Source organism: Ovis aries, chromosome 26 (assembly GCF_016772045.2).
Source record: "Ovis aries strain OAR_USU_Benz2616 breed Rambouillet chromosome 26, ARS-UI_Ramb_v3.0, whole genome shotgun sequence".
Taxonomy (NCBI): domain Eukaryota; kingdom Metazoa; phylum Chordata; class Mammalia; order Artiodactyla; family Bovidae; genus Ovis; species Ovis aries.
In genome coordinates this window covers 25,338,868-25,364,211 of record NC_056079.1, presented here as the reverse complement: position 1 = coordinate 25,364,211, position 25,344 = coordinate 25,338,868, and the positions used below count along the sequence as shown (strand labels likewise).

General features: G+C 43.5%; 1 pseudogene; it reads right to left on the bottom strand.

Moving 5' to 3' along the window:
- Positions 1 to 7,786: 7,786 nt before the first annotated feature.
- LOC101114164 (heterogeneous nuclear ribonucleoproteins C1/C2-like) lies at positions 7,787 to 9,185 on the bottom strand (annotated as a pseudogene).
- Between the last annotated feature and the right edge of the window lie 16,159 nt (positions 9,186 to 25,344).

The window sequence follows — 25,344 nt, the reverse complement described above, 5'->3', positions numbered from 1 at the left end:
CTCAAAGAATCACCTTCCTGCAAACTCACACCTTCTCCAGAGCCTTCCTCTTTCAGCGCTCTGCCTCAGTTTCTCTTGGTTCTGTCTTCAGACAAACTCAGGTTTCTTTTGCATTAAAAACAAAACCCTTCAAAAATCACTCTTCCCCCTCAACCTGTCATACCTTGGAGCAAACTTGTCTTTATCTTTCTTTCCAACATCTAGAAAGGTGGATTTGTATAACAGAGATTTGAAACAACAATCCTAGCTGTTGACATACATTTTAATTTAGGCAAAAGGTGAACTATTGCTCAAAGTATTAAAAACAGTGTTTGAAAACTATTTAGTTACACAGGAAAATTCTCCAAATAGAATTTAAATGAAGCAATCAGGAATAAACGTGCATTAAGGTATGATTCCAAAAAAAAAAAAAACAAAACTACAAACCTCCCTAAAATATACATTAAAAAATGTCTGGAGGGAACTATCTGAGGATATTCTTAGTGTTTCTCTCTGGGGTAGAAGTATGGGAAATTAAAAATTTCTTCCTTATATGTCCTCAAAATTTTAAAAATTGGTATTAATTTTAAAATTATAAGAGGCCTTATTATTATCTGTCTTGTTCTTTTGCACTTCCTCTAACTAACTGCCTTTTTTACCAACCCTTGCCTCTCACCTTTCATCTCCCAATCTCTCCTGAAGTTGTTTTTTCTGGGTTACAAAGATCAGAGATCATCTGCTTTTTAAAATTAATTAATTAAAAATTTTTTCCTGCACTGGGCCTCTGTTGTGGTTCCTGGGCTCCTATAGTTGCAGCTCATGGACTTAGTTGCCTTGAGGCATAACGGATCTAGTTCCTTGACCAGGGATTGAACCCAAGACCCCTGCATTGGAAGGTGGATTCTTTTTTTTTTAATTAGTTTTTTTTTTTAAATTGAAGAATAATTGCTTTACAGAATTTTGTTTTCTGTCAAACCTCATCATGAATCAGCCATAGGTATACATGTATCCCCTTCCTCTTGAACCTCCCTCCCATCTCCCTCCCCATCTCACCCCTCTAGGTTGATACAGAGCCCCTGTTTGAGTTTCCTGAGTCATACAGCAAATTCCTGTTGGCTATCTATTTTAATTATGGTAATGTAAGTTTCCATGTTACTCTCTCCATACATCTCATCCTCCCCTCCCCTCTCCCCATGTCCATTAGTCTGTTCTCTATGTCTGTTTCTCCATTGCTGCCCTGCAAATCAGTTCTTTGGTACCATCTTTCTGGATTCTGTATATATGCATTAGTATATGATATTTAACTTTCTCTTTCTGACTTACTTCACTCTGTATAATAGGCTCTAGATTTATCCACCTCATTAGAACTGACTCAAATGCATTCTTTTTTATGGCCAAGTAATATTCCATTGTGTATATGTACCACAACTTCTTTATCCATTCATCTGTTGATGGACATCTGGGTTGCTTTCATGTTCTAGCTATTGTAAACAGTGCTGCAATGAACAATAGGATACATGTGTCTTTTTCAGTTTTGGTTTCCTCAGGGTATATGCCTAGGAGTGGGATTGCTTTATGTGGTTGTTTTATTGCTAGCTTTTTAAGGAATCTCTTCCATAGTGGCTGTATCAATTTATATTCCCACCAACAGTGCAAGAGGGTGGAAGGTGAATGCTTAACCACTGGACTACCAGGGTGGTGCTTCACCTGCTTATTTAATTTAGTATTTTTTCCATCAACTTCAGCCTACTCCAATGGAGGTATTTCTACCTTTTCACTGTCTTCTTGACATTTCTATCTGGGTGCCTCCCAGGATCTCAATCTCAAAGTGTCCAAAATGGAATAAATATTCTTTACTTATAGGCCTCAGTCCCTCCCCACCCTCTTCCCTCAAGCAACATCGAGTAACATGTTTAAGTTATTTGATCCCATAGACTTGGACTTGAAATAGTGCTGACTCCTTCCTCTTCCTGGTTCCTTTCCCCTATCCGGAGGCTGAGCCCTCCGAATTCTACTTCCATAATATGTCTTTTCTCAAATCCTCTTTTTTTTTGGAGTTCTCATCACACCTTGTCTAGTTTAGAAGCTCCCTGTCTGATACCCAGGGCATTTTGATGGTATCCTAACCATTTGCTTTGTGTCTAGTACCTGCCCTGCACAGATGAACCCGTCCACTGGCAGAAGACCACAGCCCAGCTCTGAGTAGGTCTGGCCTCTACACACAAGTCTTCATGAAGTCTGGCTCCTTGCCAAGTAGTGAAGAGAAATTGGGAGTGAATTAGGGACAGTGATAAACCCTCTTCGATTGTTGGAAATATCTAGAGTGAGGAATCCTAGGGAGAGGTTAGACTTCTCCTCTAAACATATGGAGATGAGCATCATCAGGATCTGGAGTAATGCTGGGAGATTTATCCTCATGTGCACCCACAGGCTGGCGAAGCCCCAGTTACACAGGTGTGGCCTTTCCCCATTAGACTGTGAGCTCTGTGAGCACAGGGCTGGGTCTGTCTTTTAATTGTAACCCTGGTGCCTGACTCTTCACAGGCACTTGATTAACATTTTAGCAATGAATGAAAGAATAAATTAAAAAGTTTGATCTACATACAAGAAAATACAGTCACCTTTAGAGACTATATTTCTATTAACGTAACCCAAGACCACACTGATGCTTGTGGAGGCCCCACTGTGTTTGTGACTGACCCTTACCCTGCTGTTATCAGGTGGTCCTCAAGGTGGGGTGTACTTCTGAATCACTGGTGACGTTTAAAAAGCATACCGAGGACTTCTCTGGTGGTCCAGTGGTTAAGACTCCATACTTCCAATGCAGGGGGCAGAGGTTTCATCCCTGGTCAGGAAACTAGATCCCACATGTCGTGTGGCATGGCCAAAAAATTACAATTCAAAACAAAATTAGAAAGCATATAGATATCTGGGCCTATTAGACCAGAATCTCCTGAATCAGGGGTCGGGGCCCAGACTTGTGTACTCCGTTGGGTTCCTCTGATTAAACCTCTGTGGTTGCCTGAAGCGCCTCTGTTTTTCATAGGCGTTGCTGCCGTATCCCATTGCCTTCTTCCTTCTTACATTTATATAGTTAAATTTTGAGACTCTACCTAAATTGTGTCTTGTCAGTTTTGGCTCATTGCTTTTGCTCATTGTCTTTTTTGATCCTGGTCCCGTCATTCACTCTGTTAGCTGTTTTCTCCCAGATTTGTGCCACCTGCAGATGAGAAAAGCTTGCCTTCTTTCTCTTCATGCAAGTTGATGTAAAAAGTGTTGAACATAAAAGGGTTAGGGTTGAAGTGGGTTCATCAGTTCATACCCAGGACTAAAATAAGCTTAATAATTTTTTTTAGAGTGATTTAACTGTTTTATTTGGCTGCACTGGACTAGGGATCCAACCCACGTCCCCTGCATTGAGAACGCAGAGTCTTAACCACTGGACTGGCAGGGAGAACCCTGACAAATTTTTTTTTTTGGAATGATTTTTTTTTTTCTTTCGCAAATGCACTTTGGAGGGAAATAACCCCAGGACACAATGAGGAGTTTGATTTGCATTCCCAACTGTGTGACCTTGGATGAATCACTTACTCTTTCTGGGTTTAACTTTATGAGGAAAACCACAGGGAGAAGCGATTGGTGTTCTGAGCTATCCTGAGTCCTCTCCTTCTCCTCTGGACCTGCCTCCCATTCCATTCATTCCTTCTAGGACCTCAGCCTGGCGTGGCCCCTGCTATCCCCAGGCCTGGCCTCTCAGGGAATAATTTCTCTGCTTTCAAGCCCCGTGTGGACAGATGATCTGTTCCATTAGGCCAGTCCTGGACAAGGTAGAAAATTTTCAAAAGGGCTTTCTGATGGATAAAAACATATCATACTAAGGAAATAGAGAGGAAACTGTATGGACAGAGCGAACAGGAATATTCACTCATCAAGAATATGGTGGGTTTCTATGATGTGTCCTTCTTTGTTCCAGGTCCTGGGAATGTGGTTGTGAAACAAAGAACTTGTGCTGACGAAGCTCACATCCTATAGTGGGGGAGCGAGATAAGAAACAGTTAGATACACGTGCTGGGGAAATGGTTTGGAGAAAAGTCAAGTCTGGTAAAGGGGATGGGGAATGGGTGGGTGATGACTGTTTCATGTAGGGTGTTGCAGGAAGGCCTCTCTAATAAGCTGAGATCTGGAGGGTGTGAGGGAGGAAGCTTGCCTGGGAGGTCTAGGAACAGCCAGGAGCCATGGGAAGGGAAGATGCACTCAGTGAGGGAGGAGATGGAAGGGCCAGCAGAAGGGCCAGAGTGCCTGGTCCTCACAGGACCTGGGACAGGCTTTGGGTTTTACTCTCAGTGACATGAGAAGCCCTGGGAGAATTTTTGGATAGAGAGATAACATGATTTGACTCAAGTTTTTAAAGGATCATTCTGGCCACTGTTCAGTGAATAGACTCTACTGGGGTGAGAGTGGAGGGAGACCAGTTGGTCCCAGGGTGGGAGCTGGTGAAAGTGTTGGGAATGTCAGGGAACTTGGAACATCAACCAGCAGGAGGTGCTGGTGAGTTGGACGTAGGATGTGTGTGTGTGTGTGTGTGTGTGTGTGTGTGTATGAGAGAGAGAGACAGACAGATTCAGAGGTCAAGGGAGAGACTACAGGAATTTTCAGTTGAACAGCTGAAATGACAACGTTGCCACTTGTTGAGATGGGGGTGGTGAACTTGAACTTGATTTTGGACATATTAAGTCTTTGGACATGTCAACTTTGAGATGACTTTTCAACATCTGAAGGACTCAGGGGTTGGTTTGGAAAACAGAAACCATTATGGCTACATCAAGAAGAATGAGTATCTCTAAGAAGTGCTTTGATACTAAACTTACTTTTCTTCATATCCCCACGGCATAAAATCTGTATCTTCAGCCCATCTCATTCATTTTGCATAAATATCCATATTTGCTGCTTCCTAAGGGTGGTCTTTGCCTTTGGAGAAGCCTGACTCCTTTCAGCTGTGATTTTCATGAACGAGTCTCCATTGTGAGTACTCCCGGCATAGTCTGGGCCAATCTGATGGCTGAGAGAGGTTTCTGAGCTTTCTCTTAATTCAAAACTGGAGTCTTTGCTTGCTTGCTAAATTCTTGCTTCCTTCCAGAGAGTTACCACTGTCAATATCTAATTTGCAGAGATGACTAAGAGATCATGGCACTGGCTATCTTTCCAGAAGTAACCACTTCCCCAGGCTCTCTGGTGACTCCAGAAAGTGTCCCCTTCAATCTCTTTACCCCCTTCCATTGCCCACAAGAATCGGAAAACTGCAGGAAAACTAGTGTAAATAGAGACAAAGTCTCGGTAAGAGAAGATTCATCCCATTCATACTCCTTTCTATAAATTAAAAGATGGGTTATCATTAAGATATTAATAGATAGTATCCCAAGATTCCGAGTTTTGAGGGTCAGATAACACGACCATTTAAGAAAAAAAGAGAAATAAAAAGAAAAAAGGATGAAACAATCCTTCTTACCTTGATTTGAAGGACGATTCGAGAGTTAGATGTAGAAGATTGTTATTTTAGGAGACACCTAAGACATCCGTCTGCTAAACCATTTCTCTGACTCAGGTCACGTTCAGTTCAGTTCAGTTCAGTTGCTCAGTCGTGTCCGACTCTTTGCGACCCCATGAATCGCAGCACGCCAGGCCTCCCTGTCCATCACCAACTCCTGGAGTTCACTCAGACTCACGGCCATCGTTGGGACTCCACATTTTACCCCTACCCCATTCAATTTCCATGCTGTTCTTTTCTATGAAGGTGCTAATGAGCAGTTAATGGCTTGAGGAAGGACTTGCCAGCAAAGAAGAGAGAATAAAGGCAGGAAGCCAACACAACAGAGAATTTCAAAACCTGTTCAATAGCAAATTAGCCATGTATTCTGTTGACCCTCAGATTAAACAGGTTAGAGGAGAACTGCCCTGTCTCTGGCTCCCGTGAAGATGCCCACCTCGCCCTACCCCATTTCCTCTCTGGGGTTTTTGCAATTGCATTGGCAGTGTCCTTAAACACCTCCAGAGAAGACAGCCTGGTGTTCTTTAGTAGTCGGTGATAAGGGCAAAGAGACTTCTGATAGTCTTAGGGATGTGTTTCTTCATCTGAAAGGGTTTGGTTCACGGTTAGAGCCTATACTTGAGAAATTGAGAGCCAGGTAGAAGATCACCTGGGCTAACTCTAGACGTTGGTTTAACATTTGTGGACCCCCAAACCATATGCATTACTTGCACCAATTTGAGAGTGAGCGTGTGAGGTTCATTCACCTTGTGACTGAGAAGGAGGGTCAGGGCTTGGGAGCAACAAAAGAAGCAGAGTATGTGTTCATATTCTTGACCTTTGCAGAATGCCTTGATCTTTCCTCCCCCGATTCCCCAGAGTTCCCCTATTTTCATGCCCTCCCTCCCTCCAGACTCATTATTGCAGTTATTTTTGCTATGAGAGCACACACTCTCCTCCCCAGCAGGGCTTGGAGCTGGGGATCACGCAGTGATCTGACGGAGCAGCTTCTGTCCTGCGTGCATGTGACTCACACCCAGAGTTTCTATTTTTGGCACCTGCCGGTCAGCCTGTCCATTACTTGTGATTTGTCCGTCCTTCCGAAGCCTATTAGCTCATCTGTGTCTGCCAGGCTGACTCTGGGTTTTCTTCCTTCGTTTGAGCCCCTGGGACTTGTCTGCAGCCTCACCTTCTCATGGGCTCAGTGTCCAGCTGCCACGTGCAGCTGCCATTAACATGCCATTTCCACTCTCCCGGATCCCTGATAAAAATGTCAAGTGAGTCAGAACCTGACATGGCCATCTGCGGGGTACTGACATTTGTCATTACCACCAGTGTATGGCCTTTGAAGGCAGAAATCAGGCCCTACACTCCTAGCAGTCCAAACTACACCCATTTGAACTTAACTTTCAGCACATGCAGTGATAAAACACTCCCATTAACAATAATCAACAGCTGCCATCCAGAGGGCCGGCTTAGGTAGCACTCAAGGAGCTGACCTGGGTGGGGGTAGGGGGCCGTGGGGGTGAGGAGATCTGAGCCCATGTCATCAGAACTGCAGTCAAGTGGATTCTGTTCTCTGGGTTCTTGAAGTCTTCAAAGCACATACCAGTGACATCTTGTCACCAGATCAGGTGGAAAAGGTAGTGCTCATCCACGGCTCTGCTGTGTCATTTGGAATACAGATTCTTTTTGATTCAAGTATATTGGGTGCCCTGTCCACTGTGATGAAATTGACACTTCAGCATACACACAATCCAGAGATTTCTACAATACTAGTTATCTTATTTCCTTGGCTGAATTATTAAATATTAATTAGTATTATCTTCCAATTTTGCGGTTTGACTTCTCTTATTCTGGAAGTTATCCTGGTTACTTAAAATTTTAATTTTTGTATCTTTTTTTTTTTCTCTCCAAATTCCTGGTTTAATAAGGTCTTGTTTAGTTTGAGAAAAAAAGGTCCCAAACATCAGGCTGGTCACAAAAATAACCCACAGTATCAACTTTAGAAAACAAATCTTAAGACTATTACATTAGTTATTTTTCTGGAGGATGCATTTAACATGCCAGCTCTCATTCACAAAAATACATTGTTACATTTGTGTTGAACAGCCCCACACAGCACTCTTATGTGGGGTATAACACACATACCTCTAACTCAAAGCTGCTCTCAGGTTCTACTCAACTAATGAGACTGCCTTTGTAGTTAGGGAAGCAACTATTGGTATGAACGGAAAGAACTGTACTCCCTGTATAACAAGAGATTATTTTGGAGACAGTTGATAAAAACCATACATCCTTTTTATTGTTAAGTCATAAAGAGGTATCAAAATTAAAAGCAAAAATTACAGGGTAAGACTTAATATAACTACTAGGAGGGTCAAAGGAAGTGAAAATGGGACTAGGCACAGGGCAATATGAATTAATGAACATGGGAAAGACAAGGATGGGGAGAACAGTGAGCATGTGCTGAAGATACCAGGGGAGAGGATCTGGTGAAAATTTTGATCTTAGACAAGCGCCTAGGTAAAGAAATAATGGGACAAGATTTCAAAACTCCGCTATGCGCTTAAGAGTCATCCTCACCATTGGCGCTGTCTCTGTCATCCTCTCCTTTCTCAGCCTCTTTTTTCATCCTTGATCAACTCCAGCTGGTATCCACCCGATCTTCATTATCACCATCATCCAGTAGGTCCCCCTCCTCAGCAGAGTCATCTGCACCCCCCTCAGACTCCGTCTTCACATTAGTCTCATCTTTCTTCAGGGAGCTGCTGCTCTGCTCCTCTTCTGACTTATCATTCTTCATCTCTACTCCTTGTTTGCTCTGTTCTTTTTCAATTTTTTCCAGGCTTTCCAGTAAAGAATCCACTTTTTGTTTTATCTGGGTTAACTCCTTCTTAATGGTCTGAAGGTCATCTCCTTTCAACTTTCCAGACTTAGAAGAAGATCCCGCTGTCCACTCTTAGAATTGAAGCCACTTCTGCCCCTTTGTGAGGTGTTTCCTCATACACGCTGGCGTTTTGAAGGCACTACAGCCCGAGCAATAGGAGGAGGAGGAGGAACACGTGCTGGGCAACTGTACATCCTGTCGTAATAATCCCGTTGAGAGTCATAGTCCGAGTCAAAAGATGAGCCGTGCATCTCCGCTGCAGATCGTTTCACAACTGCTTTCCCTCAGTTCACTTTTGGCTCTGCAGCCAGATTAATATCTAGAACCTGGCCAGCAATCATTCTGCCATCCTCTCCTGCCAGAGCAGCCCGGGCATTTCTCTCATTAACGTACTGAACGAAGGCAAAGCCCTTATGAACAGAGCAACCCACGATTTTGCCGTATTTTGAGAAGATTGCCTCCACGTCAGATTTCTTGACCACGAGGGTATTGAGAGTCCCAATGAATATACGAGAGTTCATGGAGCGAGGACCCGTCTTGTTGGTAACATTGTTGGCCATTGTCTTTGATGACACGGTGCCTCACAAAGCTGAAAAATGTAGCTGAAGATCAAAAAAAAATCTCACTCAAGCAAGTTCCACTAACATATATTTCAAGTGATTTGTAACCAGGAGGGGGAAGGGAGAAGAGATTCGATTCTGAATCTCTTACCCCTGGGTTCTACCTGAAGAAGCCGATTGCTGCTCGAGGTTGGCAACGCGGTTGCAATCGCTCAGTCTTCGCCTGTTCACCTTAATTTTTGTATCTTATTAATTCATGTTTTCTTCATTTATTGGCTTGATTTTCTTGAAATTTTTTTTTTCTTTGAAAATGAAACGTATTGTGCGTGTGTGTGTGTAACTCTGGACTATAGACATGGGTAGAACACAGTCTTACAAGTTTTCACGTATTTTATGTCTTGAGTGTGGGTTATTCTTTTTTTCTGTAGAGGCTTGAGTGATCCTTCAAAAGTCCATGCTGCAGTTGCTCTTTCTCAACAGAATTGAAATTTCACTTTGAACTTTCCTAGTTTGATTTTGGCACTTTTAATAGCCTCTATGATGGACTGTGATTCTTCTGCCATTTTTGACCAGAGAAGGAATGAGACATAGATGTAAGTGACATAAACACAAGGGACAAAGTGATAATCGGCATCATGCTAGTACCAGTGGCTGAGGTAGTGATCCAATCTCTGCTGCAGAGGGCACGGACAAACCAGTGTTGTCACAGAGCATGCTTTGGGGAAGAAACCAGACAAGTTCTGTAATCAAGGGTCTGTTTATTTGAAGCCTTAGAACTTGGAATGCCTGGGTTGGGAATCTGGAAACAGGAAAAGAGAGTTTTAGAATTAGCAGTTGTACATATCATTTCTCAAAACAGTTTCCTGGCAAAGACAGTCACAGAGGCAAGAAGAGGGTGAAAAATCAGCCTTTGTGAACCTTGAACCATTTATTTAGCTGTGATGGACGGTGCCAGGCACTGAATCACATGCTGAACTTGCATTAATAACAGTAATTATGATTATCTCAATAATTAGGGAGAATAATATTTCTCAAGAATCCTCCCATCAACTAAGTCAGCTCAGAGAGAGGAAGTGAAAAAAGCTTTTCAAGGTCACACATCTCATAAGGGGAAGGGATAGAACGCCATCCTATCTGATCTCCAAGCCTGAGCCCCATTGCTCTACATGTTAAAGGTGTAGACAGGGATCAATGGTGCCTGCCCTTAAGGGTGTTATAACAGAATGGGAAGGAGGTGGGATTCATGAAAGCAAATTAGAAAAGTAGTGTGGTGGTTGCCATGGTAGAAGCGCGCACAGGAGTCAAGGTAGCAAGGGGCTGGGTCTTGAAAGATGAGTTGGCCAGGAACTTCTTTCACCAATTTTCTACACTTTTCTTTGGCTTTTGAGTTACCAGAAATCCTGGATTCAATCTGTATTCCCATATTCACTGCAGTATTATTCATACTAGCCTTCAAGATATGGAAACAGCCTTAGTGTTTGTCTAAAATTGACAGACGAATGGATAAAGAAGATATAATAGAAATAAACTGAATCTTATTCAGTCGCAAAAAATGAAATTGTGTCGTGTGCAGCAACATGGGTAAACCTGGAGGGCATCATGCTAAGTGAAATAAGCCAGAGAAAGGCAAATACTGCATAATATCACTTATATGAGAAATCTGGCAGAAAAAAAGTCAAAACTCACAGAAATAATATAATAGTGTTGCCATTGTGGGAGAAATAGGGAGAGAGTGGTGAAAGGGTACAAACTGATTTATAAGATGAATAAGGTCTGTGCAACTTATGTATTACATGATGATTACAGTTGATCATACTATATTGTATAATTGAAATTTTTTGAGAGATTAGAACTTGGGTTCTCACCAAAAAAAAAAAAAAAAGGTAAATTTGTGAGGTGACGTGTTGATTAATTCTATAGGGGGAACTCTCATAATTTCTATATATATTATTATGTTGTACATTTTAAATATATTAGTTATTTGTCAATAATTTTAATATAGGTGAAAAAAGTTAATATTGTTGGGAAAAAAAGAACCTGAGGATGAATTGGGACTCATTATGTTGGAACACCGAGTAGAAAAATGGTTTCAGGCAATGGATTGTCTGAAAGATAAGGGAGATATTATGATGGGGAATGGAGAAGGCAATGGCACCCCACTCCAGTACTCTTGCCTGGAAAATCCCATGGACAGAGGAGCCTGGTGCGCTGCAGTCCATGGGGTCGCACAGAGTTGGACACAACTGAGCGACTTCCCTTTCACTTTTCACTTTCATGCATTGGAGAAGGAAATGGCAACCCACTCCAGTGTTCTTGCCTGGAGAATCCCAGGGACGGGGGAGCCTGGTGGGAAGCTGTCTCTGGGGTCGCACAGAGTCGGACACGACTGAAGCAACTTAGCAGCAGCAGCAGCATGGTGGGGAAAGAATACTTCTCTAAAATGTTGGAGCAGGTTTTGCATGTTGGCTTGTATACTAGACTATGTGAGCTCTTTATTACAAACTCCAAAGTGTATAGTGACTCCAACACAGTAGAAGTTCATTTCTGCCTCTCTGTGTTCCTAAAGGGGTGTTTTTGGTCAGCGGGGTTTTCCTCCAGGCAGTAAGGAGGAAGCAGGGGCTCCTCCATCAGAGCTCAACTAGCTCTAACGTGTAGCTCCCAAGGTCTCTGTGCCGGGCTGCGTCAAGTCAGCAGAAGGGAAAGAGAGGGGAGGAGAAGGGACTCTAGCTTTAATGACCTCAGCACATGCCAGGCCTGCTCATGCCTCACATTACCGGAGGTTGGACACTCAACTGCACGCCCCGCGAAGGAGCCGGAAGTGTAGTTTTGGCTGAAGAGACGGAAGTGTGTTGGAATACCAAGCGGAGATGCTCACTCTAAGGCTTCTCCTGAGCCCTGCGTTTCCGTCCTTTCGTTTGGCAGTCCAGCTAGTCTTGTTCCGGGTCCAGCATTCTCAGGTACCGGGTACCATCTTCCTGTGGCGTCTTCGGCACGTGGGCTTGAGGAGGCTCTCGGGTGCCATGTTCCCTTCCGCTCTTCAGCCCCTCAACCCAACCCTTCCCCCAGTGTCCTCAGAGGGGCTGGGTAAGAGAAGACACGCTGTGTTACTTAGCAAGGTGGTTTTTTTTTCTGGCGGTAGGACATCAACCAACCACAGGAGAGCAGAGCAGTAAAGCTAAGGTGAGCAACCAGGCATAAGCATCGGTTGAGGACATGCTAACTCTGAGTGTTATTAAAAACACTTTCAGTGAGTCTTGACTGATGTTGAAAATGGTCTTAGGTTCTGGAAAAAAGTTATTTTTGCATTTACTTGGTGCCTTTTTTTTTTTTATTAGAGCAGTAATATATGGATAACAGTTTAATGCTGCTCCCTGAGTGTTAATTTGTTATAGCACTATTTCTCTCTGAAACATTTTTCTGAAATAGACATGTGTGTTTATGTAAAACAATCAGTTACAGAAAACAGTATATCATATACATTATCTATATTAAAAAATTCCCTTTTCTGAGTGTTATTGAACCATGGAAGTAACAGTATATGCTTTAAAAGAAACCAAAAAACCCACTAGAACTTTGAATCCACCTTTCATAAAATTACAAGTAATTATGGGTACCAACTCTTATTTATGGAAGACTTGATAGGATACGTCTTGTTGAGAGAAGTCCTCTGAAAATTTCAGTGCAGGTTGCTCTACTGTGTGGCTCAGCGAGGTAAACTAGAGAAGGTTGTTAACCTCTTAACATTTTGTTAACCACAGGGTAAAGGGAACAAAGACCCCCGTTAGTTACTAACCTGGGGGCAAAGATCCTGTTTGAACTTAAAACTTTCTGTGCTTTGTTTCTTGTCCTCATATAAAGAAACAGTTTAGTTCAGTTCAGTTCAGTCGCTCAGTCGTGTCCGACTCTTTGCGACCCCATGAATCGCAGCACACCAGGCCTCCCTGTCCATCACCATCTCCCCAGAGTTCACTCAGACTCACCTCCATCGAGTCGGTGATGCCATCCAGCCATCTCATCTTCTGTCGTCCCCTTCTCCTCCTGCCCCCAATCCCTCCCAGCATCAGGGTCTTTTCCAGTGAGTCAACTCTTCGTATGAGGTGGCCAAAGTACTGGAGTTTCAGCTTTAGCATCATTCCTTCCAAAGAAATCCCAGGGCTGATCTCCTTCAGAATGGACTGGTTGGATCATCTTAGGCTTTCTTTCTGTTTTTTAATTGTATACTTTTAATTCCTGGGAAAGTAACATTTTAACTGGAAAGTTGATAACCAAAAGTGTTGAAAAAGGTGTTTATTGTAGAAAACTGTAGTTGTTTACATAAGCCATTAATTGTAGAGGATATTGAATTTGCTTACTTAAACTATATATGACCTTGCCAGCCCTATGTTAATTAACTCACCACTCTTGTAAGTGAATGTGCCAACTGTGTTAATTGACTTTCCACTAGATATACTGTGTCTATTCTCTTGTTAATCAGAAAGCAACCGTTTCTAAACTATTTTTTCCCCTTTAGGCCTGTTTGAAATAATGGATACTTGATGCAAATTTTGCCCCATAGTGCAGAATTTCATTCTTCCACAGTATGCTTTCTTTACACACGTTAGCTATTCTACGTAAACTTGGCATTAATTTACCACACTGCAAATATTTTCAGCCAGTGACTGCTCTATCACTCTATCGGGAGTTGACTGCATTTTGCAATGTGTTGTTTATTATGGTCTCTGTTTCTGCCAATGACTTTGTATTCTGGTGAATCATCTTGACCCATAACGGTTGTCAAAAGTGTATTAGTGATGGTGCTGGCCTGCCGTGAACCAAATGAAAACATCATGGTGGATATTGAAGTTTGAATTCTATGGTATCTGGAGTTTTTTCAAGCACATCAGTGCAGAAACAGGGGGTAAAATTTAGTAAGCAGTTAGGAACTGGTGGGTATCCTTTTACATTAAGAATAAAATGATCAGGACTTCCCTGGTGGTCCAGCGCCTAAGACTGTGCTTCCAGTACAGGGGGCCTGGAGTTTGATCCCTGGTCAGGGATCCCACATGCCACAACTAAAGCTCCCATGTGCTGCAGCCATGACCCAGTGCAGTCAAATAAATAAATAAAAAGATCTACTCTCTCTCTAAAAAAAGAATAAAATCATAAGACTGATTGCAACCTGGGAATGACTTGCAAACTGGGAATGAAGGTGGGTAGGAATTGTTTGAGCTGAAAAAGGCTTGTTTGACTTCGGAGGATGTGAAGGGAACAGTCTGTAATTGGCAGTGGAAGATTCTGCAGTCACATGTTGGCCTAGGTGATGCCACAACAACCCTGTGAGCTTCGATGGAGTCAATATTCCATATCCAGGAACGTATTCTCCCCACTATCTCCGCTGAGTGAAAGGGGCGTTTATGTTATTGCTCTTGGTAGAAAAACTAGCCATGTGAAATGAAAAAGACAAATGTCTATCCTCTTCTCCAGTTCCATTCTGTAGGGGTAACTACTGTTAGCCATTTCAGAACTTTTTTCTACATACACCTGCACATAGATGAGGAAAAGCAGAGGCAAACTTCAGACCATACCAGGTGGCAAGAATGTGGTTAATATATATTTTTTCTGTAGTAGAAATGAATCCTGTTTTTAAGTTTCTTTCTTTTTCTTATTGAAGTATAATTGATTTGCAGTGTTGTGTTAGTTTCTGGTGTACAACGAAGTGACTCAGTTTATATGTATATATATTCATTTTAAAATTCTTTTCCATTGTAGGTTATTACAAGATATTGAAATTAGTTCTCTGTGCTATACAATAGAACCTTGTTGTTTATCTACTTTGTATATAGTAGTGTGTATCCATTAATCCCAAACTCTTAGTTTATGTCCACCCATAGCATCCGGTCCCATCACTTCATGGCAAATGGATGGGGAAACAGTGGCTGACTTTATTTTTTTTGGCTCCAAAATCACTGCAGATGGTGACTGCAGCCATGAAATTAAAAGATGCTTACTCTTTGGAAGGAAAGTTATGACCAACCTAGACAGCATATTAAAAAGCAGAGACATTACTTTGTCAGCAAAGGTCCGTCTAGGCAAGGCTGTGGTGGTTTTTCCAGTAGTCATGTATGGATGTGAGAGCTGGACTATAAAGAAAGCTGAGTGCCGAAGAATTGATGCTTTTGAACTGTGGTGTTGGAGAAGACTCTTGAGAGCCCCTTGCACTGCAGGAGATCCAATCAGTCCACCCTAAAGGAGGTCAGTCTTGGGTGTTCATTGGAAGGACTGATGTTGAAGCTAAACTTCAATACTTTGGCCACCTGATGCAAAGAGCTGACTCTTTTGAAAAAACCCTGATTCTGGGAAAGTTTGAGGGCTGGAGGAGAAGGGGACAGCAGAGGATAAGATGGTTGGATGGCATCACCGACTCAATGGACATGAGTTTGGGTGGATTCTGGGAGTTGGTGATGGACAGGGAGGCCTGGCGTGCTGCAATTCATGGGGCCGCAAAGAGTTGGACATGACTGAGCGACTGAACTGAACTGGACTGACTCCCCACTTTTCCCCTTTGGTAACTAAAATCTGTTTTCTATGTCTGCAAGTCTGTTCCTGTTTTGTGTGTGTGTGAAGTCGCTCAGTCATGTCCGACTCTTTGCGACCCTGTGGACTGTAGCCCGCTAGGCTCCTCTATCCATGGGATTCTCCAGGCAAGAATACTGGAGTGGGCTGCCATTTCCTCCTCCAGGGGATCTTCCCAACCCAGCGATCGAACCCAGGTCCCCTGCATTGCAGGCAGATTCTTTATCCTCTGAGCCACCAGGGAAGCCATCATTTGTAACATATTTTAAGATTCTACATAGAAGTGATATCCTATGATACTTGTCATTCTCTGTCTGACTTACTTCACTTAGTTATGAAAATCTCTAGGTCCATCCATGTTGCTGAAATAGTTTTTTAAGTTTCCATTATGATGTATGAACTTGATCTTAGACATTTCAACATTTACCACTTCTGTTTTCTGGACCTGTGATTAAGTTTTGAGGGATTTTTGAATAGAGGATGGTAGAGAGTCAAGGTGTGGGGTGGACAAAGGATGTGTTCCTCCATGTCACCTGCCACCCAGGTACCTTAGAGCTCTTGTCCCTGATCAGAGTCCCGTCACTGGTCCACGCAGGTGCTAATGGCAGCTTTCCTCATTCTGGCTTCCAGGCCTCTGAGCTCTGGCCTCGCAGCTACTTCTGGGCTCCTTTGGGGTCTTCAGGAAGCATCTGAATCTTCCCATCCATGGTGAGTGTTACTCAAGGGGAGATTGGCTGTGTCTCAGGGCTTCCCCACTTGACTGTCTTGGCTCTTCTGCCTCCAGGTCATGGGAGGACTCTGGCATGCGTGCCTCCTTCCTGGGGGCTCTTTCCCTGCAACCAGGCCCAGGTCTTCTCTGCTCTCAGATCTTCCAGCTCCTCTGGGATTTCTTTCCCGTCCTCCTAGGGCACCTGGTGGGGAAGGTCGGTAGCAGGGCACAGGGCTGTTTCTTAGGGATCTGAGAGCATTTCACTCACTGCCTTCAGCTAGTCCAAGGGGTCTTCATTTAGAGTGAGAGTGAGCAGAAGTTTTCTAAGACTATGGCTTGAGGCATAAAATGATAGGCATCTCAAAAGCCCAGCTTCTTAAAACTCAAAGGCCTTGAGTTTTGAACCCCTCATGCCTGTTATTTCTGCCAGGATTATCAAGACCTATTTAAAAACACAGAAGCCAGGAGTTGACCTCTTCCTTCCGTGTAGTGCTTCTCCGAGTCAGCCCACCTAGCCCACCTAGCATATTCTAACTGCTACCTGACTGGGGGAAAGGTCACAGAGTAATGGGAAATACAGAAACAAAGATCACAGCACTATCAAAATAGTGCCCTCTTGTAAATATCTGTTCTTTGCTAAAGTACTCCTGGGGTCAGTATTCGCCTTTTTGCACATCAGCTGTTTTTTCCTGCTTGTTTATTTAATAGTGTATTTTGGAGACACTTCCAGATCACCGCATAGAGACCCAACTCACCCTTCTGAACATTTGCTTACAATTATTTTGTGGGGCTGCATCACAAATTTGTTCAAATGGAATATTCTTGTTTCTTTTTTGGTTGATGTGTTATTACAGAGAATGCTTCAGTGGGGCATTGCCACCCAGCTGCCCCTGGCACTGACTGGGTCCTGCCCTCTTCAGCATTGTTGAGTTGGCTGGTTCCTAAGGGTTTTCCCAGCATAGAGGAGAATGCTGTCCTGCTAGGAACAGCAACACCCTCTGGAAAACAGTTTTCTATAAACAGTAAATTTTTACTTAGCAGTTTTGGGTGTGGGTATTTCTAGGAGATGAACAGAGAGCCGTCTGGCCACCCAGGATGAATTTGGCTACTTGTTATCGAGGCCCCTCGAGAAGCTCATGCTTCTGGCTGAGTGCAGATCTGGGACCTGAGCCATGGAGAAGGCTTGTCTAAGTGGCAGCACCTCCATGCCTGCCACCGACCCCTGAGTTTTGCTGACCCGGCAGTGAAACGGGGTGACTGCCTTCTGATAGTCTTCTCTGAGACACCTCTACTTTTAGTCAGGAGTTAAGAGAACAATGCCATAAGCCTAATCCTCAGGATCTTTGAATCATTTCAGGGGGTCCTCTGGGGGAAAAATAATTGGCCAGTTTAACCTCAGGATGGAGTGGATGCTCTTAGGACCAGACATAAGTCACTATAATAAACTTTTTCAGATTCCAGCTGTTTAAAGCTGGCTTCAGTGACAGGAAGAATGCCATTGAACTCTGAAACACTTATCAGGGTTAAAAAATTAAAAAGCTCTTCAGTAAAAAAAAATGGTTTTTAGGCTACAGTGCTGAAATTTTGGGTTCTAGTGGTCTGACTACTGGAGAAGGCAATGGCACCCCACTCCAGTACTCTTACCTGGAAAATCCCGTGGATGGAGGGGCCTGGTAGGCTGCAGTCCATGGGGTCACTAAGAGTTGGACATGACTGAGTGACTTCACTTTCACTTTTCACTTCCATGCATTGGAGAAGGAAATGGCAACCCACTCCAGTGTTCTTGCCTGCAGAATCCCAGGGATGGGGGAGACTGGTGGGTTTCCGTCTATGGGGTTGCACAGAGTTGGACACGACTGAAGCGACTTAGCCGCAGCAGCAGCAGGTCTGACTATAGCAAGTGGGAGAGATTACCTTATGTCGGACTTAAAAAAAATCTTTAACATTTTTATTTATTTATTTGTGTTTTGGCCACACCTCGTGGCTTGTGGGATCCTAGTTCTCCAACCAGGGATTGAACCCTCACCCCCTGCAGTGGAAGGGTAGAGTCTTTCCAGAACCACTGGACTGCCAGGGAAGCTGAGAGTGAAAGTGAGTCACTCAGTTGTGTCCGACTCTTTGCGACCCCATGAATCACAGCACGCCAGGCCTCCCTGTCCATCACCATCTCCCAGAGTTCACTCAGACTCATGTCCATCGAGTCCATGATGCCATCCAGCCATCCCATCCTCCGTCGTCCCCTTCTCCTACTGCCCCCAATCCCTCCCAGCATCAGAGTCTTTTCCAATGAGTCAACTCTTCTCAGGAGGTGGCCAAAGTACTGGAGTTTCAGCTTCAGCATCATTCCCTCCAAAGAAATCCCAGGTTTGATCTCCTTCATAATGGACTGGTTGGATCTCCTTGCAGTCCAAGGGACTCTCAAGAGTCTTCTCCAACACCACAGTTCAAAAGCATCAATACCTAAATTAAAATTAAAGTATTAAAATTAAAAAATACTTCCTTATTCTTAATTTCTTCTTAAATTAAAAGACAGTTATTGGGTATAAATATTTACTGATACGCACTGTGCGATAGCCCCTATGTTAGGTCTATATTATCATTCATCTCATCTACTCCCGCCAGAAAATCCTGAGACAGCACCCCCTTTCTCCTTAGCACTTCCTCTCCCATCCCACTCTCTCCCAGGCTCCTTTTACAATGTCTGACACTGTTAGGTCAGGAAAGGGCAAAGCCTGAAACGGGTTTTCCAGTCTGCATTCCATGCCCATCTCTTGCTCATATCAGGGCCATTTCCTTGGAAACGGGGGTAGGGTGGGGGAACAAGACAGGAAGGGCGATTTGCTGTCAGGGATGGGGAGGACTTTCACTAAGACCACAGAGATTGATGTGTATAAAATTCTTAGCACAGAACCTGGTCTGTGATACGCACTCAGCAGGCATTGCTGTTTGATTATTGGTCTTGCCTCTGGGTGGACATAAATCCGATGAGTGGGGAAGACTCGCCTCCTGCCAGCCTGTTGACGACTCTCTTAATGTGTGAAAACTCCCCCGAGGATCTTTTTCAGAAGAGGAACTGTGGCAGAGCGGCTCAGGATTAAATTTAATGCAGCTGTTTATCAAACTGATGAGGCTGAAGGGAAGAAGGATGGTTTGATAGGAAAGGAGAGAAGGTCAGGGACATGGCATATCTCCTCTCCTTCTCCCTGACTTTCCTGGCTCAGAGAAAAACAGTTAACTGTAATTACCTAAAGTAGCTGAACTTTAATTCACTTAGGACCCCAATGTGTAAAAGAAATGCAAACAGTTCAACCTCAAATCTAGACCCTCCCCCCCGCCCCGCCCCCACCAAAGTTGCTGACAAAGAGATTTTTGTCTCCAGACTCGCACACAGAAAACCTGCCCGACCCTGGGACTAGCCAATAAATTCACTTTGCCTTCCCATCAACTGCTGGTAGAATACATTCTTGCCTGCTTTTATTAGCCAGTTCTCCCAGGTTTCATCCAGTCTCCCAGCATGACCTGAGTTGGTCCCTGTTCCTACATATTAAAAGTCTGGTAGATTTTGGAAGCTCTCAGAAGAAAAACACCAGCTTCTTAATCTCAGAGGTGGGGAACTACAATTATGGTAGCAGTTAACGTACCCTCTGTTTCCAGCCTACCAGTATTAGTCTGTTCTGCCATTGCAAAATGCCACAGACTGGGTGGCTTCAATGATGGACACTGATTTTTCTCATAGCCCTGGAGGCTGGACATCCAAGATCAAGGTGCTGGCAGGGCTGGTTTCTGGAGAAGGCTCTCTTTCTGGATTGCAGATGGGTGTCTTCTTGCTGTGTCCTCACGTGGCCTTTCTGTGAGTAATGCTCAGAAATGGGGGAAGGCAGGTAAAGGGAGGCAGAGGTCCCTGCAAGTAACAATACCAGCTTTTCTTGGCTTACTGCCCTCCAAATGCTGTGCTCCTTTGTGCACGCGCGCACACACACACACTCACACACACATTCACATATAATTTCATTAAAACCTTACAATATACTTCTGATGTATTAAGGTTCAGAGAAAGCTAAATAACTTTTCTAAGGTCACAACCAGACCTTACAGACACCCAGATCAAACTCATGTCTGTCTAACTCCAGAGTCTGTCTGTGATCATATAAGTAAGGGAGGAAATCACATCCAGCCCTGCCTTCTAAGCATGAGCAAACATTTTGGTGTATCTCTTTCCAGTTTTCTCTTTCTCATTTAATTATAGACTTCTATTGCAGGTCCTTTCAATTGTGAGGCCTTAGTACTAGACTGAACTGGACACTCAAAATGAGATTCTTCCTTAATATATTATATGTAACAATATTTCTGTTAATTCAAAGAATTTCTTTCCTTTTTGTCAGGGCTTCCCTCCTCCTCCCTTTTTAAAAATTTCTGTCTTTCTAATAAACTCCCTTTTGATGAGATAAGCTCTCTTTCTCTTTGCTCATACCACAGTGTTTCTCTGTTATTAATATTTTTTTGACATAGAAGTATTTATTTATGCTGCACCTCCTGGCATGTGGGATCTTAGTTTTCCGACCTGGGATCAAACCCACACCTGCCTGCAGCGGAAGCGTGGAGTCCTAACCACTGGACCACCAGGGAAGTCCCCTTGTTAGCCATTCATTCCTTCTGTTCTCCGCCTTCCTGCTGCCTAGAATGCGGCAACTGCTTAGGGTGTGACGGTGAGACCACACTCTGTAGTGGGAGGAGTTAAGTCCCTGAGGACTTTGCTCAGCCAGGCCTCCATGCCAGCTTCGGACTATAAATCTCTGAGCTCCTACCTATCCTAGAGAGAAATTTCTATCCTGTTTAGGCACTGCTGTTTACTTTAGTCTCCACCTCCAAGGTCTCCCATCAAACCTAACCCTAACTATATATTGAGACTCGGAAAGATTTTGTGACTTGCCTAAGGTAATAGACTGTTAAGAAAAGGTAAAGGGTGGAACCTGGTACTTTAAGTAACAATGACTGAATAAATGAGTATCTGGTATAAGGGAACCATTGCATCAGATAGTCTAAGTCAAGTTCCTTGGTTTGTTTGAGAGCGCTTTCATTCCACCCTCCTGACTTTGCCCAGCTCTCCCCCACAATCTGTAACACACAAGTCTCCCTTTGTGCTGCCTTTCCTGTGTCCCTTCGTTTGTACCGGTCTGATTTATGCTTCTGGGCTCACTCTGGAGCACTAGGATTTCAAACATAAAACAATCAGTGAAAGACTGAGGAATATTTCAAGCAAGAGAGAGAGAGCTAGAGCTAGAGCTTGAATCGAAAGATAAACAGGATTTGGATGGATGAGCAGGGGCAATGGGAGGAAAGACATGAAGGTCCTATCAATTTTCTATCCAAGGTGGGTCCCCAGGCAATCTTTTATGTCTCTCAGTAATTAAATTTTATGTTCTAGGGAAACCACATTAACATTATGAAAAAGAACTGGCAAATGGACCACGCCTTTAATCGCAATGAAACCTTTTAAGACTTAACTTTGCCTTCATTAAGCCATTTTAAAGGTTATAAAGACAGCATAGATTATTGCTGTAGGATATACTGGAGTTTGCCCTTACAATCAATTTCTTGCTCAAATGGACAACAGAGCAGTGCTAATATGAATTGCTGATTTAAAAGTCTTTTTTTTTTTTTCATACCTTGCTTCATTTGTATCTATCATTCTTATTTTGGACTTTAAATATTACCACTTACATTAATAACTGAGGCTTTTGGTTATATTCCGCCCCTCCACCCCCACCTCGCCCCAGCCACATTGCATAGCATGCAGGAGCTTAGTTTCCCAACCAGGGATCGAACCCATACCCCTGCAGTGGAAGTGTGGAATCTTAACCGCTGAACCACCAGAGAAGTCCCTTTGGCTATTTTTTTTAAAGTAAGGATTTTAGAAAGAATATTTCAAAATGTCTACTATTTCTCTTCTTTCAATACAGCTATTAAGTGACTGATTTTAGAGGTCTATAACCTGAGAATAACCCATAATTTGAGACTATCTGGATGTCAGCACTGTATTCTGAGGTCTGACTAGTGTATGCACGTGGTTGAAATGATAAGTTGGTTAGATGGCCCCTCCATCCAGAATTGTGGGTGATGGATGAGATGATTTGAAACATCTTACTTTCTTTGCTAACATGTGTCCAGAGCACAAGTGTGTGGCTGTCTGATGGCTACTATTCTTTGCTGATGCTGCTTTGAGGCTCCCAAAGAAGAAAGGAATGCTCAGTGGGGTCTAAAAGAAGTAATTATCCTTAATCCAAGTCACTGTTTGACATAGTGGGGCTGCTGACAGATATTTAGTGCAGACATTTGTGGTAAACTTAAAGATGCTCACCTGAGCGAGTGTACTGGATTCTTGGTTGTGGGATTTTTCAGGGTCCTTAATGTGGTGGCATTCATGCCCCATGGAAAATCCTTTGGTAACCCTGAGTTAGGTGATATAGAAGTTTCAGGCTGTGTTCTAGTAAGGATTCAGAGGCTAACTGAATGACTGTGCTTTCAGTGATCTAATCTGTGGGACTGGGTCATGACTGGGCACAGAATCCTTTCTGTTTTCAGTTCAGATACTCTGTAGAGATCTCAGTCCCAACTCTTCACTTGATAACTCAAGGAACTGAGGCCCAGAGAGGTTAAGGAACTTGTTCAAGGTTGTACCAAGTTAGTGGAGGAGCTGATGTAAGTACCACAGTCCTCTGATGCTCAGACCCAGCTCCATGCCCATACTGGGCGTGACGGGCCACAGGGCACAGCTGTGAGTTCAGCTAGTGGAGCAGACATTGGTTGCCGCATGAGCAGTGGGGATGGGCTGAATCAGTGTTTAGATTATCTGCATTCCTTCAGCCATGCCTTGGGTGGCATAATCCAGAGGCCTCACAAACTACTCACTCAGATCCAGAGAGCTCTAGTTTGTCGGTTTCCTCTTAACACACGGAGCCCAGACCTCAGCCCAGTTCTCCAGCTGTGCTTTGGCCAGGGCTGAGTGTGCTGGGATTCCTTTCTTCTCGGATTGCTGTTGATATACTGTTCTTGAATTAATGAAGATCAAGAGCAAGATAATTATTTTTCTAGGATCCATGTAGCACTTTTGGCTCGTATTAAGCTTGTGGTTAACCCTAGCTCTGTTTTATGAGAGTTACTGTCTAGTCAAGTTTTCGCTTAAGCTTTCATTAATCCAGAAAGGTTAATTTTTCAAACCTAAACGTAGGTCTTTACATTAACCCTGTTTCATTTCATCTTGGTAGTTTCGGCCCAGTACTCTTGACTGTCAGGATTAATTTTGAATCTTGACTCACTTATCCTTTCAGGTCTTTTTTTTTTTCTGGTAGTACTGTAATAATTGCAGATGTAGTATGCAAGTTGCTGATGTCTTTGTTTCCCAGCCTGATTATGTTTCTCTGTAAGGAGAAAGAAGCGATGCTGAAGAATTCTTACTCCCTACTGTTTGCCAGGTACTGAGCCAGGTGCTTGATACATATTTTGATATTTAATCCTAATAGCCATATATGATCTTGACTTCCTCTTCTGTAAAAGGAGAATGACAGTTATCATCTCAAAGCATTTTGGAGAGTAAACAAGATAATTTATGTGCTTATTATAGTGCCTCACAGATAGTAAGCACCTGATGAGTTATTAGTTGCCTTTATCTCTGTCCCTCTTCTTTCATCTTCTCTTTGGACAGGTAGGGATAAGGACGGAAAACTAGGACATTGCATTAAAGAGTTCATCCCTTGGTGCCACAGAACCATCAGCTCCAGCTCTCATTTTCACACCACATAACTGTTGTTTATTTCTGTGTTACACATTATCCCAACTCCTGGCAGAGAACCCAGGTAACCAAGGCTCAAATTCCTGACCCACAGGAAAATAGATGCGTGTTGTTTCAAGCTGCTGAGTTTATTGAACTTCACAAAATTGTTCACGGCTGTACCCCCAGTACCTATAATAGAGAGGCTTTTCTTTGTTGAGAGGCTTTGACAATTGATTCTTTCTCCTTACTGGTTATGGGTTTGTTTAGACTTTGTTTCTTCATGATTCATTCTTGGTAGACTGTTTCTACATGGATTCCTGTACAGTACGGGAATAATAAATAGAATATGTCCATTTTCTCTAGATTGTCCAATTTATTGGTGTGTGATTGCTCATAGTGGTCTCTCCCGACTCTTTGTATTTCTTCAGTATCTATTGCAGTTCCTCCTCTTACATTTGTATTTCATTTTTTTCTTGCTTAGTTCTGCTAAAGGTTTGTCAATTTGTTTATTCTTCAAAGAACGAACTCTTAGTTTTATTTTTCTTATTTATTTCTGTTCTGATCTTTATTATGTAATTTCTTATGCTACCTTTGGGCTTAGTCTATTCTTTTTCTGGTTCCTTGAGATGCATGTTAGGCTGTTTATGTGGATCTTTCTTACTCTATGCATTTATAGCTATTAACTTTCTTCTTAGAATTGCTTTTGCCACATCTCATAAGTTTTAGTATGTTGCATTTCCATTTTCATTTATCTCATTCAGCTCAGCCTGTGGGTACTGAAGAGGTTGGTTGGTAGCACCTGTTGGCAGGTGGGCTTGCTGTCAGGATCTTTAGTTGGGCGAGGTCACTGCCTGAACTCTGCATTTTAGTGAGGAGCGTGCTGCTGGCTGGGCTCCATGGTTGGTAGCACTTTGGCTGAGCTTCTTGTTCAAGCGGAGACCCTGGGGTGGGCTCCCTAGTTGGGTGGGGCTGCTATTGGTTTTGCATTCAGGTGGGGCCACTAGCTGGGCTCTGCAGTCACTTCTGATCAGGCAGGGTGGGAGGCTGTATTCAGTATCAGGGTGGTGCTGCTGGCTGGACTCTGCCGAAGGGCAGGGCCCTGGGCTGTGCTCCACCACTGCTCCTGGACCCGTGGGGTCTAGGGGGTCTGGCTTCATGTGGGGTCACAGGCTGTACCCAGAAGTTGGGCAGGGCCCCTACTGGGCTTTGCACTCGGGTAGCTGTCCCTCAGGTGGACGGGGCTAGAGCGTGTGCTTCGGGGGTGGGTGTGGCCTCTGTTCAGAGCTCCCTGGTCGGGTGGGGCTGCAGACTCTGCCGCATCACTGCACAGGGTCACTGGCTGGGCTCCCTGCCCAGACC